This window comes from Pezoporus flaviventris, unplaced genomic scaffold (genome assembly GCF_033815535.1).
Source record: "Pezoporus flaviventris isolate CSIRO_AGI_PZ_B2104156 unplaced genomic scaffold, CSIRO_AGI_Pfla_v1 ptg000023l, whole genome shotgun sequence".
In the NCBI taxonomy this organism is placed as follows: domain Eukaryota; kingdom Metazoa; phylum Chordata; class Aves; order Psittaciformes; family Psittacidae; genus Pezoporus; species Pezoporus flaviventris.
In genome coordinates this window covers 183,469-196,056 of record NW_026892571.1, presented here as the reverse complement: position 1 = coordinate 196,056, position 12,588 = coordinate 183,469, and the positions used below count along the sequence as shown (strand labels likewise).

Here is a 12,588-nt window from a genome sequence, read left to right as displayed (position 1 = left end):
AATAACAAGGGGAGAGAATAAAATTCTCACCACCCATCAACCAATACCCACCCTGACCCGAGCAGTGATTTGGGCCTCCTGGGTGACTCTCCCCAGTTTCTATACTGGGCATGACGTCCTGTGGTATGGAATAACCCTTTGGCTAGTTTGGGACAGGTGTCCTGTTTCTGGTTCCTCCTGACTTCTCCTCCTCCCTGGCGGAGCATGAGACTCAAAAAGTCTTTGATTGGAGTAAACATTGCTTAGCAACAACTAAAAACATCAGTGTTACCAGTGTTGTTCTCAGACTAAAGTCGAAAACACAGCACTGCACCAGCTACTAAGAAGGAGAAAAATAAGTTACAGCTGAACCCAGGACAGAAATTTTATTTACGTGCACATATATGCACGTGTACACACATGTACATGCACTAGAAGTCAAGGCCAAATTCAGGTCTCAGCTGAAGCAGATTTTATTCAAGTAATGATTGCAATTCCATAGAGTGACTCTACACTTGTTAAGAAATAAAATCATCTTCAAAACTACAGAAGTCTAATTCAGAGGTGGGAAGTTTTCAGAGCAGTACACAGCCCCAGTTCAAGGCAGTATTACCAGTATTACTGCACAGCTGTATTAACAGAGCTATGAAGTAACATCCTTATCTTTCAGAAATGAAAGCATAATGATGCAGCAAGGTAAAAATGCAGATGAAAATAAATACTGTCAATGCTACTTTGAATAGTCTGGATAATGACATAGGAATGTATAAATTCAAAGATTCCTGTGAAACTAGCCTCTTACATGTTACATGGTAGTACCATGTAACTGGCCAATACCAGGCTACCACCCAAATCTGCATACTTAGTCACACTGACCAACTAGTTTACCTTCAATTTAAAAAAAAAAAAAAAAGAATTTTTGAAAGATAAATTTTTAGCCTTTATCAAACTCTCATATACTACACTGCTAATGACACAACCTCAAAATATGAGTGTTCTTTGGAGAACAATGCTGCAAATTGTATACATCAGGTAGGTACCATGCTCTTATAGCTTGTAAGGACAGTGCCAAGAACAAAAGGTATGTGGTAGCAGAAAGACTTTGTGGTACTTTTGCCACTTGAACTCTTCTACTTACAAAATTAAATCTTAAAGTAACCTAGCTTTAGATACAAAGCTCTCACAACAAGCACAAAAACAGTCCTGCTCCTGCTGCATTCAACCATTAAACAGGTACCTTGAATGCAGTAAACAGCACCAGAACTGAAGCGCTGAGCCAACTTGAAAATACCAGCCTCTGGTTCTCCAATGGAAAATGCATCTGTTTGGAGACATGTGAATATGTAAGAACAAATGCTTCACAAACTATTCTACATAGATAGAATAGATTGTAACTGAATACTCTCTAATCCCTAAGAGATGCACAGAATTGACGATATTACAATGTGAATAACTAGAGGAAAGACAAGAGCTCACCTCTTGGGCAGTGCAAGAGATGAGTGACAGCTTCCTCATTTCAACTGACAGAGGGACTAGCTGGGATGCAAAGCTTCTTGCTAGGCATGCTCCCATGACTCAGCTATACATTTGTATTATCCTCACATTCTAAGATTGCTGCAGGAGATAATATCTTTCGACAAAATACACATACTGAGATCCAGTGAGATTAGGTCTAGAGTACAACCAGTACCCCGCTGCAGCTGTCAACAGCTTTGTTTATACTAGCCCTAAATTAAGTGTCCTTTGAGCTTTCTGCGCTCATGTTACCACCATTTCTTAAGCTCCACCTGAAACCAAAGCTGATGTAAGTGGCAGCAACAGAGACATATTTGCATTGTGTTTTACTCAGTTTTAACTTTCCTCGGTGCCTTCTCAATTGCTTAGCATTTTCCTTGCTATTCAGTTTTCAACACTAAATTAAGGATATTTTCAAATAATCTGTGAAAGTATCCTCACAGTAAGAAGCATTACCAAGTTCTGTTGCACTAATCTTTTGTCAGTTCCATGACCAGTGTGAGAAATGTTCTCTCAAAGCTGAGAAGAGGATAGCAGAGACTCAACCCATGAAAGATTAATGGGCAGAAGACAAGCTGTCAGAGATTACTTTCCATAAAATTGAATTGGCAACATCTGCTCAGTCTACTGTAGATAAACAGTAAACTATTTTCTAACTCATTAACTCAGAGGATAAGATATTAAATAAACCCCAGGGGCTTCACGCTTTGTTATCACATTTAAGGCTTCTCACACTCACCAAATTAGTTCTTCTGGGCAAGAGAGATCCCAAGAACAGTCTTGCAGTTACATAGCAAACACATACCTATGTAAATTCATGGATCACCAAAGAAAAAACAAAAGGATAAGAAAGGACAAAAGAGTCCCTTCTTCACCTGGCTGTGTTTGTAATTATGAGTCACTTAGGCTAAATTATTAACCATGTCCTCAACAGTGAGGTACGATACATGTAAATCTCCAAACAGGATTCTAATAGAATTATCTATTAAACCACAAACAGGTACCCATCAAATATTTATTAGAAACTTGCATTAATTTAAAGTGGATTGGAATGTCAGCAAACCACTTCACTAATCCCTTTGTTTCAGCTTTTTATACTAAGGGTTCAAAATGAGCCATCAGAATCACACTTATTGATTAGGCACAAATTAGTTGGGTAATCAGAATCAATAAAAATAAAAAGATCAGAATTTACAAAGTAGACTATGGATTTCTCTAAAAAATACACTATTTAAATAAACAAGTTCATTAAATTCAAAATCATTTGATTACAGAAAGCTTTCTAGCTTATTCTACCATAGGTCAGGGGTGATAATTGCCAACTAATTAAATTTTCTTTGTAGCATCAATGAGATTCACTTCTTAAAAGAGAGAACTGTTTTAAAGCACTTGATAGAATCTATAACACTGTAAGTTATCTGTACAGTTGTTAGGTTGGGTTCTCCTACAGCTTACACAGTCTAACATGGCACCACAGCAAAAGCAGCATTTCGAAAAACCAAGCGACAAATGTTCCAGGATACTCAAAATCACACAGAACAGCAGCCATTCACCTTCCAAAAAAAAACAAATGAAGAAATGCTGAGGACAAGTAGAAAGAGCACAGGAGACAAGTAACCAAATGCTGCGTTCTCTCTGTAGGGGTTGTAGATGAGTTATACAAAGCCAGTCTTTATGCCATTACATTTTGTGTCAGATCCCACATTTGACCAGCAGTGTTACATATATTCACAGACACACTTGAGTCATTCCAAAAAAATCCAGGCTGCTTTCTACTGTAGTGTAAACAGCCCCCCTAGTGAAACATTCAAGCTAGCGACCAGGTTAGAAAAGTTAAGGCCCAGTTAGAATTAAACTTGGCTAGGGATCTGAAAGGAGGGGATTCTATAGGCACATTGCGAATAAAAGACAGGCTAGGGACAATGTGGGCCTGCTCCAGAAGCTATCAGGAGAACTGGCTACCCTGGATTTGGAGAAGGATGAGTTTATTAATGACTTCTTTGCCTCAGTCTTCCATGGCACATGCTCTGACCACACCACCCAAGTCTTGGAAGACAGATGCAGGTACTGTGAGAATGAAGACCTTAGGCCCACTATAGGAGAGGACCTGGTTCATGACCATCTTAAGAACCTGAATGTGCACACGTCCATGGGACCTGATGAAATCCATCCACAGGTCCTGAAAAACCTGGCAAATGAAGTTCTTAAGCCACTGTCCATCATATTTGAAAAGTCATGGCAGTCAGGTTCCAATGACCGGAAAAAGGGTAATATAACCCCATTTTCAAGAAGGGGAAAATGGATGATCCAGGGAACTACAGACCAGTAAGTCTTACATTTGTGCCTGGCAAAATCTTGGAGCAGATTCTCCTGAAATCATGCTAAGGCACGTGAAAATAATGAGGTGGTTGGTGACAGCCAGCATGGCTTCACTAAGGGGAAATCGTGCCTGACCAATTTGGTGGCCTTCTATGATGGGGCTACAGAACTGATGGACGGGGTAGAGCAGTTGATGTCATCTGCCTGGACTTGTTCAAAGCATTTGACGCTGTCACAAATGATATCTTTGTGTCTAAATTGGAGAGACATCAGTTTGACAGGTGGACCTTTTGGTAGATAAAGAACTAGCTGGATGGCCGCATGCTAAGAGCTGTGATCAACAGCTCAGTATCCAGCTGGAGACCAGCAACAAGTGGAGTCCCTCAGGGATCGGTGTTGAGATCAGTCTTGTTCAACATCAACAGGCAGAGAAGAGATTCAGATCAGCCCTGTGGAGAAGGACTTCAGGGGGTTGGGTGATCAGAAAATGAACATGAGCCTGCTTCAGTGTGCGCTCACAGCCCAGAAAGCCAACTGTATCCATGGCTGCATCAAAAGGGGCGTGACCAGCAGGTCAAAGGAGGTGATCCTGCCCCTCTACTCTGCTCTCGTGAGATCTCACTTGGAGTATTGTGTGCAGTTCTGGTGTCCTCAACATAAAAAGGGCATGAAACTGCTGGAACAAGTCCAGAGAAGGACCACGAGGATGATCAGGGGACTGGAGCACCTCCCGTATGGTGATAGGCTGAGAATGTTGTTGCTGTTCAGCCTGGAGAAGAGAAGCTGCGTGGAGACCTCATGGCAGCCTTCCACTATCTGAATGGGGGCTTATAAGGCTGCTGGGGAGGGACTCTTCACTAGGGACTATAGTGATAGGACAAGGGGTAATGGGTTAAAACTTAAACAGGGGAAGTTTAGATTGGATCTAAGGAAGAAGTTCTTTACTGTATGGGTGGTGAGGCACTGGAATGGTTTGCCCAGGGAAGTTGTGAATTCTCCATTCCTGGTAGTATTCAAGTCCAGGTTGGACAGAGCCTTGAGTGACATGGTTTAGTGTGAGGTGTCTCTGCCTATGGCAGGGGGGTTGGAACTAGATGATCTTAAGTTCCTTTCCAACCCTAACTATTCTATGATTCTATAATTTAAAAATCTGTCACAACAGTTTTGGTTAAGGACCACTAATATGGCTCTGAAATACCCAAGTATTTTACTCTGTTCACTGAGCCTGTGCTATGCAAGGCTTGAAGGAGAAAGCCATCTCACTAGACTGTCACAAAGCTAAACACTGTCATTGTTCCAGACAGTTTTACAACTAAATTAATTTAATATAATTCAGAGCAGGACCTAGTAGCGTATTTTATATCCTTCATTTGGCCTAACTCTCCCATCTTCTCCCATAGTCTTCTATAAACTGAATAAAACCTTGGAACTATGAAACTCCTGAAAGAAAAACCTTCCCCTGGATGAAGGAAAAGAAAGCCTGAACCTTTGTGACAGAACAAATCCCATGGGCTCACCAGTATGCCAATTTGACAGTTCTAGGTACGAGCTGGAAGGAGTGCTACGATCAAGATACAAAGAAACAAAAAAATACATAGAAAAATGGAGCAAGAATGCATTTCCAAGTTTAGTCCCGTGGAATCACACCCAATAAGCATAGGTCATAGAAAAGATTCACACCAGAAAATAATAAATAAAACCTCACACAAACCAACAAAATATCGCAGACACACCTAAGAATACAAATAGCTTCAGCATGCAGTTCAGATTCTCTCATTATTTTGCATCATAGTCATCTGCTAATTCTTAGATCACATTTTTCCATAGCACAGAAAAGGAAGACAGATCATTGAGGCCAGCATCCAGGAAGTAATCAATTTGACAATAAAGTGTGACCTTTCCCCTTCAGATCAGTTACTGTTCTAACCCAAACCTTTACTGCTTAGCCAAGGTAGTAAAAAAAGGCCAGAGGAATGGTTTTACATATAACCAAGACAGTGGTAAAGACAGATTAAGAGCTCTATAAACCAATCACAAACATGTTTCCCTATGTATAACTGTGTATCACTAACCAGATTTCAGACAGAATTGCAGCACTAAGAACACCTACTAAGATCAAGCAGAATAATAAAACATGGAACTGCTGGCATGTCAGCAATAAAAGCAAAAAGTATCAGCCACTGACTGCACAAAACTTCATTCTGAAGTATCCAGACAGTCAAGGATTTGAGTCTGAGTGAGATATATCAAAAACACTACTGCCAGTTTGAATCAGCACTTATCAAATGCAACTCCTTAATTCATGAAGTATTCTACAAACTTAGGATCATCAAGAGCAGCCTTCCTAACAAAAGCACAATATAATAGGCATCTACAAAAAATGATGCTAAAGAAAATACTATGCTAAGTGAACTGAAAAGACAACTTCCTAGTAAGGTATGATTAACACACTGTGGGCCTCAGTGTCTCAATGTGACAGATTACATGGACTTTAAAAGTCTGTACAGACTCACAATTTACGGACTTTAAACTACAGATTTGAGTGATCCTACTCCGACTAAACCTGGGTACACGCAATCTAAAAGCAGAAGTCTTGATAGCAAAATATCCAGCCCCATAATCCCTAGTGCCACACATTACCTACCAATGAGGCACAAAGACCAGAAAGTAACTCCTACAAATCATTTGGAAGGATTTGCATAATAAAAGGTGCAGTTATCAAATGTCAAAATATTGCCTATTTTATTTACGGAAGAAAGTTTGAAATCGCAGAATGTTTTCTGAATGAACTCTTTTTAAAAGGAGCAAGACCCCTAGATGTTCAAGCGAGTGATAATAGGTTATGCCTTGCACAAAGCTCACCAAGATGAGCAAAAAGATCCTAATGATCCACTAGTCACTGAATCCAACTTGTACATTTTTTTTACTTCTAGGTTAAAACAAGATTCAGGTTATCGATGGTTAGCTTTAATCCAATTTTAAGGAAGTAGTGTGAAGCATGCCAATTTCAATTTCTTAGGACATAAAATCACCCAAACATCTTCTATTACCCACACTGCCCACCCTAGACACAATTAACTCTCTGACACATATCAGCCATCTCACTATTTAAATGTGCTCAGAGGAATTCCATCCCAATTTTATTCTTCTAAGGTTTCCTGGCTTCTTTCGTAACACTAAAGCATTCTCAGACTTAAGATAGTAAGAAAACCTGCCGACAAGGAAAAGATTCTTATTGCTGAAAATGAACTCTAGTTAATAATCTGTGAGTAACAGAAAAAGTAAGCATTGATAGGTTCCAAGCCACCAATGTTTAAAAGGCCTTATGAAGCAGTGATATACTCTTTTGTGCAATGGTAAGAAAAAAGGAAATAATAATAAAATATATACAAAGGCATTTAGTTCATGTTATTAACAAATTTTACGTCAGTGATTTCCAGCAGTGAAAACACTAGCAGAGGCCCAGACAGTGTTGCTTCAAACAGAAGCTAGGAGAGAAGACTCATAGGATGATCCCTGTGAACTGAAATGTAATCAAACTGAAAACAGCAGTTCATTTGTCTGAATAGAGAAAGGGAAAATGTGCAATATCTTTAATATATGAATGGTTGAGTAGACTAAATGACTGTCACACGGAAAGCTTATTTGTAAACACTGCAGAAAGCCTTACGATTTTACTGTGGTAAATGAATGGTTTCAATCAAACCCTGCTAAAGCAAAAGGCATGGCCCACAGGATTAATTACCAGTCTCTTGACTGAAACAAAGGGCAATTACAGGAAGCTGAAATATGCTCATAATAGCTCAGTACTTGATTATACAGTGCTACAGCAATCAGCAAGAAAGGGTTATTGAGGAGGTGGGGTGAGAGTCTATGTGGTCTTCTTTTAATATTACTGCATAGCGAGGGATGGTCTGCCATAGAGGCTAACTTCATGAAAAGCTTAAATGTTTACTTTTAAACCACAAGTATTCTAAGTATTTATAAGGAATTCTAAGTATTACCTAAGAAGGGAAATAAAAAAAATCGCAAGGCAGGAGATGAGGAAGGGAACTTGGTGTGATCTTGTCTACATCTAGCTGCAACTGTAAAAAGCAGCAGACTCTGCTGGAGAAACAAATACTATGTTGTGGTACTGCAGTATAGGCACTGCTCTGCTTGCAGTAATTTTCTGCATTATATTTAGGTTTGTCTTCATAGCTGAGAGCTAAAGCAAGACTAGCAGAACTGTTACTACATTAAAATACACAGCTCAGCTGCAATAGCATTAGAAGTATTTTCACAAAAATCAGCTCAGGATACTCCTAAAGCCAAAAAAGATTTGGCAATGCTCCTTTCCCATTTCAAGTGAGGGTCTCAAAAATTTCTGTCACATCATTAAAATCTCCACTGTGGCAAAACTAGTGAAGAAAACATAATTAAGCTGACAAGAAAGAGCTCATTTGTGGGTTAGATAGTCTGCATTACAGCTACCTTGGGAAAGAGATATGCCATACTCACAGCACACGGTTTTGCAGGAGCACCTCTGGTGACAGAGGTTCCAGAGCACAGGGGAGCAATTCAAGTGCACACACACAGAGTATCTACAGCTCTCAAATTGTAATCCCATCAACTAGCTTATATTACATGAGTTACCCTTTGTAGAATTTATCTTCAGAGACCTATCATCATTTTCCTCAAAGCAGCACTCAAACATGCAGACTCACCATGCAGAATAGACCAAGGCTCTGTTTTAGTTTCACCATAGTCATTCCTACCTCCTAAAGGCTAGAAGCCTGGCAAAGACAGAACTAGTAAAGTGGGAGGCAGTTCAGAGTGTGGTGGTGTAAATCTCAAAATTGCCACATTGCATGAGACAGAAGATCTAGCACTTCCAGTATCCCACCTTTTTACTAAAGGTCCCTACATATGCACAAATAGCACAATAAGAACATGCCTTTCATACCACCAAAGAGGTACTCCCTCTTCGACTCCATCTATCAGTAGTTTTTAGATGCTTCTCTACACTAGAGAATGAAAAGCCAATGAAATATGGTAGTCTTGGGGTGGTGGTTGATGGTTTGAAAGAAGGTTTTTTTTTGTTGTTTGTTTTTTTTGGGGGGGGGTGGTTGGTTGGTCTGTAGGTTTTGTTTTTTTTTCTGTGTGGTTGTTTTTTTTTTTGGGGGGGGGGGGGCTCCCAGATTGCAGGCACACAGGAGCAGAACAGGACACGTTCCTAAACAGTGATGTACCATTGTACCATTGTATTTCCATTAGGTTCTAACTGGCTTTCCTGCTCTCCATGGCACGACTCCAGGACAGGAAGCCAAATATAATGTGGTCTGTGATGGCCAAAACTTCAGCTGGTTCAAGAGGACCTGCTCTCACTGTCAGTGATTACAATGCAATGTGCCATATTGCTATAGTATTCTTTCAAAGTTCAGCAAACAGACACTGTCAGTAGGGAAACTCCTGCCTGATATTGGTGTTAGATACTCAGCAGTATCTAACAAATACTGCAGAGTATCTAACTCAAATACACAGCAGTATCTAACTCAAATACTCAGCAGTATCTAACAAATACTGCAGAGTATCTAACTCAAATACACAGCAGTATCTAACAAATACTCATTTGGCCTTGTCTTGTACACAGGCCAAATGTAGCTTCTTCTGCTGAGTACCTGCAGACAAGGCAAGACATGTTTGCTTGGGATAGAAGACTCCTGCTTGCCCCATTGCAAGGCAATGATTTTCAGTGTGATAATTGTTCCATAGAAACCTCAAGTCCTCATCCTGCATACAGCCAAGTAGAGGAATACTTTTTTATACAATGTATTGTTTTGTGCACTAAAATAATTTGAGGAATATTGCCTTAAATGCCAAGCATGCTACAGGAAGGAAAAAAAAGTCATATGTGAAATGAGTAATAATTTCACTTCTACTGTATCCACAATACATCAAAGGGAACTAAAGAATTTCCCCACTTCCCATCCTCAAATGAGTTTCAGATGCAGCTTCCCAGCCATTCCCAGAAGTGCTAATGCACAGTATATAACCACCCAGAGGTAGGTTATCTGGTCATACGGAATCTGTGACCTTCATACACGAATGCAGATATGCCTGTGACTGAACTAAAAGACCAGGACAGTTACCTTGAAGGCAGTAAGTCTTTTTCAGGAGACTTTCAGTCCAGGAGCAAGGGAAATGAAGTCCTGCAGTAGGTTAATATGGGTCATATGTATTATGTCGGCAGGGCTGACATTTTCAAGACTGTCTAACGGATCTTAATGTCTAATTCACATATTGCAAATAACGATTTTAATAGTAATACAACATCAACAGGCTCAAACAGTCTCGCTTATTCAGGTGAAACTCCCCATAAAAATGAGAAAATAAGAACAAGCTTCCATACAAATCTGTCGGTTAAATTAACCTCCTAATAACTTTCAGTGATCCAGCTGTTGATTCATTCTGCTCTCTCAACTGCCTTTGAGTACTCTGACTTTCCTCTACAGTTTAATGTCTTAGCCCATGCTTATTCTTAACCCTCATCCTTCTTCTGTGGGTACCACACTTTTCTAAGCTCCCCTTATGTTTACGGACATGATCTAGTCCTTCATTTGAACAACACTGACCTAGAATGCCATCATATCTGCCTTAAACTGTAGTTCAATATTATAATTTGTGAGTTTTGAGATAATATATGTATACTCCAAGGTTTTGGGTTTTTTTTGTGTTTCAAAAACACTCAAAAAAAAAACATGAAAAACCATGCCTGGATGGTGAAATGGATGGCCTCTTAAGCCTCTGAGCACAGGCGGTGCTATACTATATGGTAATGACCCAGTGTTGGGCCTGAATTAAATGTACTTTTCTTGTGCAGCTGAAGAGCAGTAGGAGGGGTAATTTCATCTGATCTTACTAGCACTGACACCCGTCTTTAAAGAACTTCATCAGTACTTCCAATTGCCTGCCTCTTTTACACTTTTTTTCTGAACATACACAATGGCGTGTGTGCAGGCTTTGTGCCTTAACTTGAAGACTCACCCAGTCTCACAAAGTACATGAGGGAGAGAAAGAGTAACAAACCCGTCACAGAGGAGGGTGGTCTTAGGCTAGGGGAAAGGATTAGTTGTTATGGACCATAATTAAATGAAAGGGAGAGGGAGGAGATGCCTGTGTTCATTTCCATCAGACAGGACAACATGCACAGGAGTCCAACATCACAATTAGTATTGTCACTAGAGCACTAATCAGTCACTTCAGAAGCCTTATCTGTCTCCCACACCTCCCTGCCTCAATAGTGTCATCATTTACATTATATGACATAACTAAAAACAACCTAGAGTTTTAATGGCCCACAGAGGAAGAAGCTTTAAGCATTAATGTTGTTTCCCTACCTTCTGCCTCTTTCACATAACTTGTAAATAAGGTTATTAAAACACCAAACATTTTATATGGATTTGGCAGAGGCTGTTTATTCAAGGTCACTCAGACACTCACACTGCCAGTTATAAAAGGGGGCCAGAAGGCCCCACACAAGAAAGGTCACCTTATGGCATCTGCAGAAAGGCAGAGATACCCAAAGTGACTTCCCATTGGAAGTCTGCAACTTTTTAACAGCACAAAGGTATTCACAGTTCAAAGTCCAATAGCCAAGAAATTCATCTGTGGTTCTGCTGATAGCAAGGATGTAGAAACAGGTTAATGCTTCGTCCAGTATTTTTGAATATAGTAACAAAACTGTTTTAATTTCTACCTTGAAAATCACATTCAATTTTTTTTCTTTTCCAAGTAATTGCAATGTTTTCACAAAAAAAACCCAAACTGTTAGTTATGCTAAGTCCAGGAAGGAAAAGAAAAATGTGATAAATAAGAATAGCTTGAAGAATCTTTAGTTGTCAAATAACTCCTCCAACATCCACTGGAAACCCAAGAAATCGTAAAAGCCTTGTTCAAATTAGGGTTCCTCTCTATCTGTTAAATTAGGCTATTAAAGAGGTGGAGAAATTGGCTTGTGACCCACCTCACTGTACTGAACCTTAACTGAAAGGAAAATGTCACTTCAAAAATGTTTCACTTGAAGCGAACTGGCCTTCTTCCAGTGGAAGCAATGTTCAGGGGAAAACCCTGCAGCCTACTCTATCTAGGAGACAGGGATTCTGTATATTTATGCTCATCCTTACCAAAGATTTTTTTACTCATCTGAACATCAGCTATTTCAAAAACACTTCCATGGGTGTTTACGTCTAACAAAAAACCTTCACAGGGATACAAAACAGACTTACATTAACATTCAAAAATTGAACCTGTAGATCATGCTTTCAAGGGCTGAAACCAGGAATCCATAGTATGTTAACAACTTTTCAAGCATCTATTTAATATAAAGAATTCTCTCTGGGTCCATGAAACTAAGTATTAGCTGCATGGGTAGATGTTCCTGATACAAATGAAGACAACAGGAAGGAAAGACTTTGTACAAAAAAAGTCTTGTCGAAAAACAAAAATGTTCTCTAAATAATTGGGCCATAGACACTGTATCAAGACTGGAGAATCATATGAAAAAAAAATATTTAAAGGTGGGAATGTTGAGGCATCCTAAACCTAACTTCTAATATCAACATTTATTAAAGAAACATAATATTGCAAGTGAAGAAGGAAAATAAAATCTCTACAGCAAAACAAAAATATTCAGGTGTACGATCATATTGCTAGACACATAAAGATTAAGCCAAACCCTACTGAGAGAAAAAAATTGCCTTAAAGTCTAAGTTGGTATGCTCTGTATCACATGAA

The 12,588-nt window shown here is 39.5% G+C and overlaps 1 long non-coding RNA gene across 1 annotated transcript in view; it reads left to right on the top strand.

Moving 5' to 3' along the window:
* Positions 1 to 12,588, top strand: part of LOC133270836 (uncharacterized) — a 303,762-nt gene that overhangs the window by 195,995 nt on the left and 95,179 nt on the right. The gene's annotated exons all lie outside the window — the stretch shown is intronic.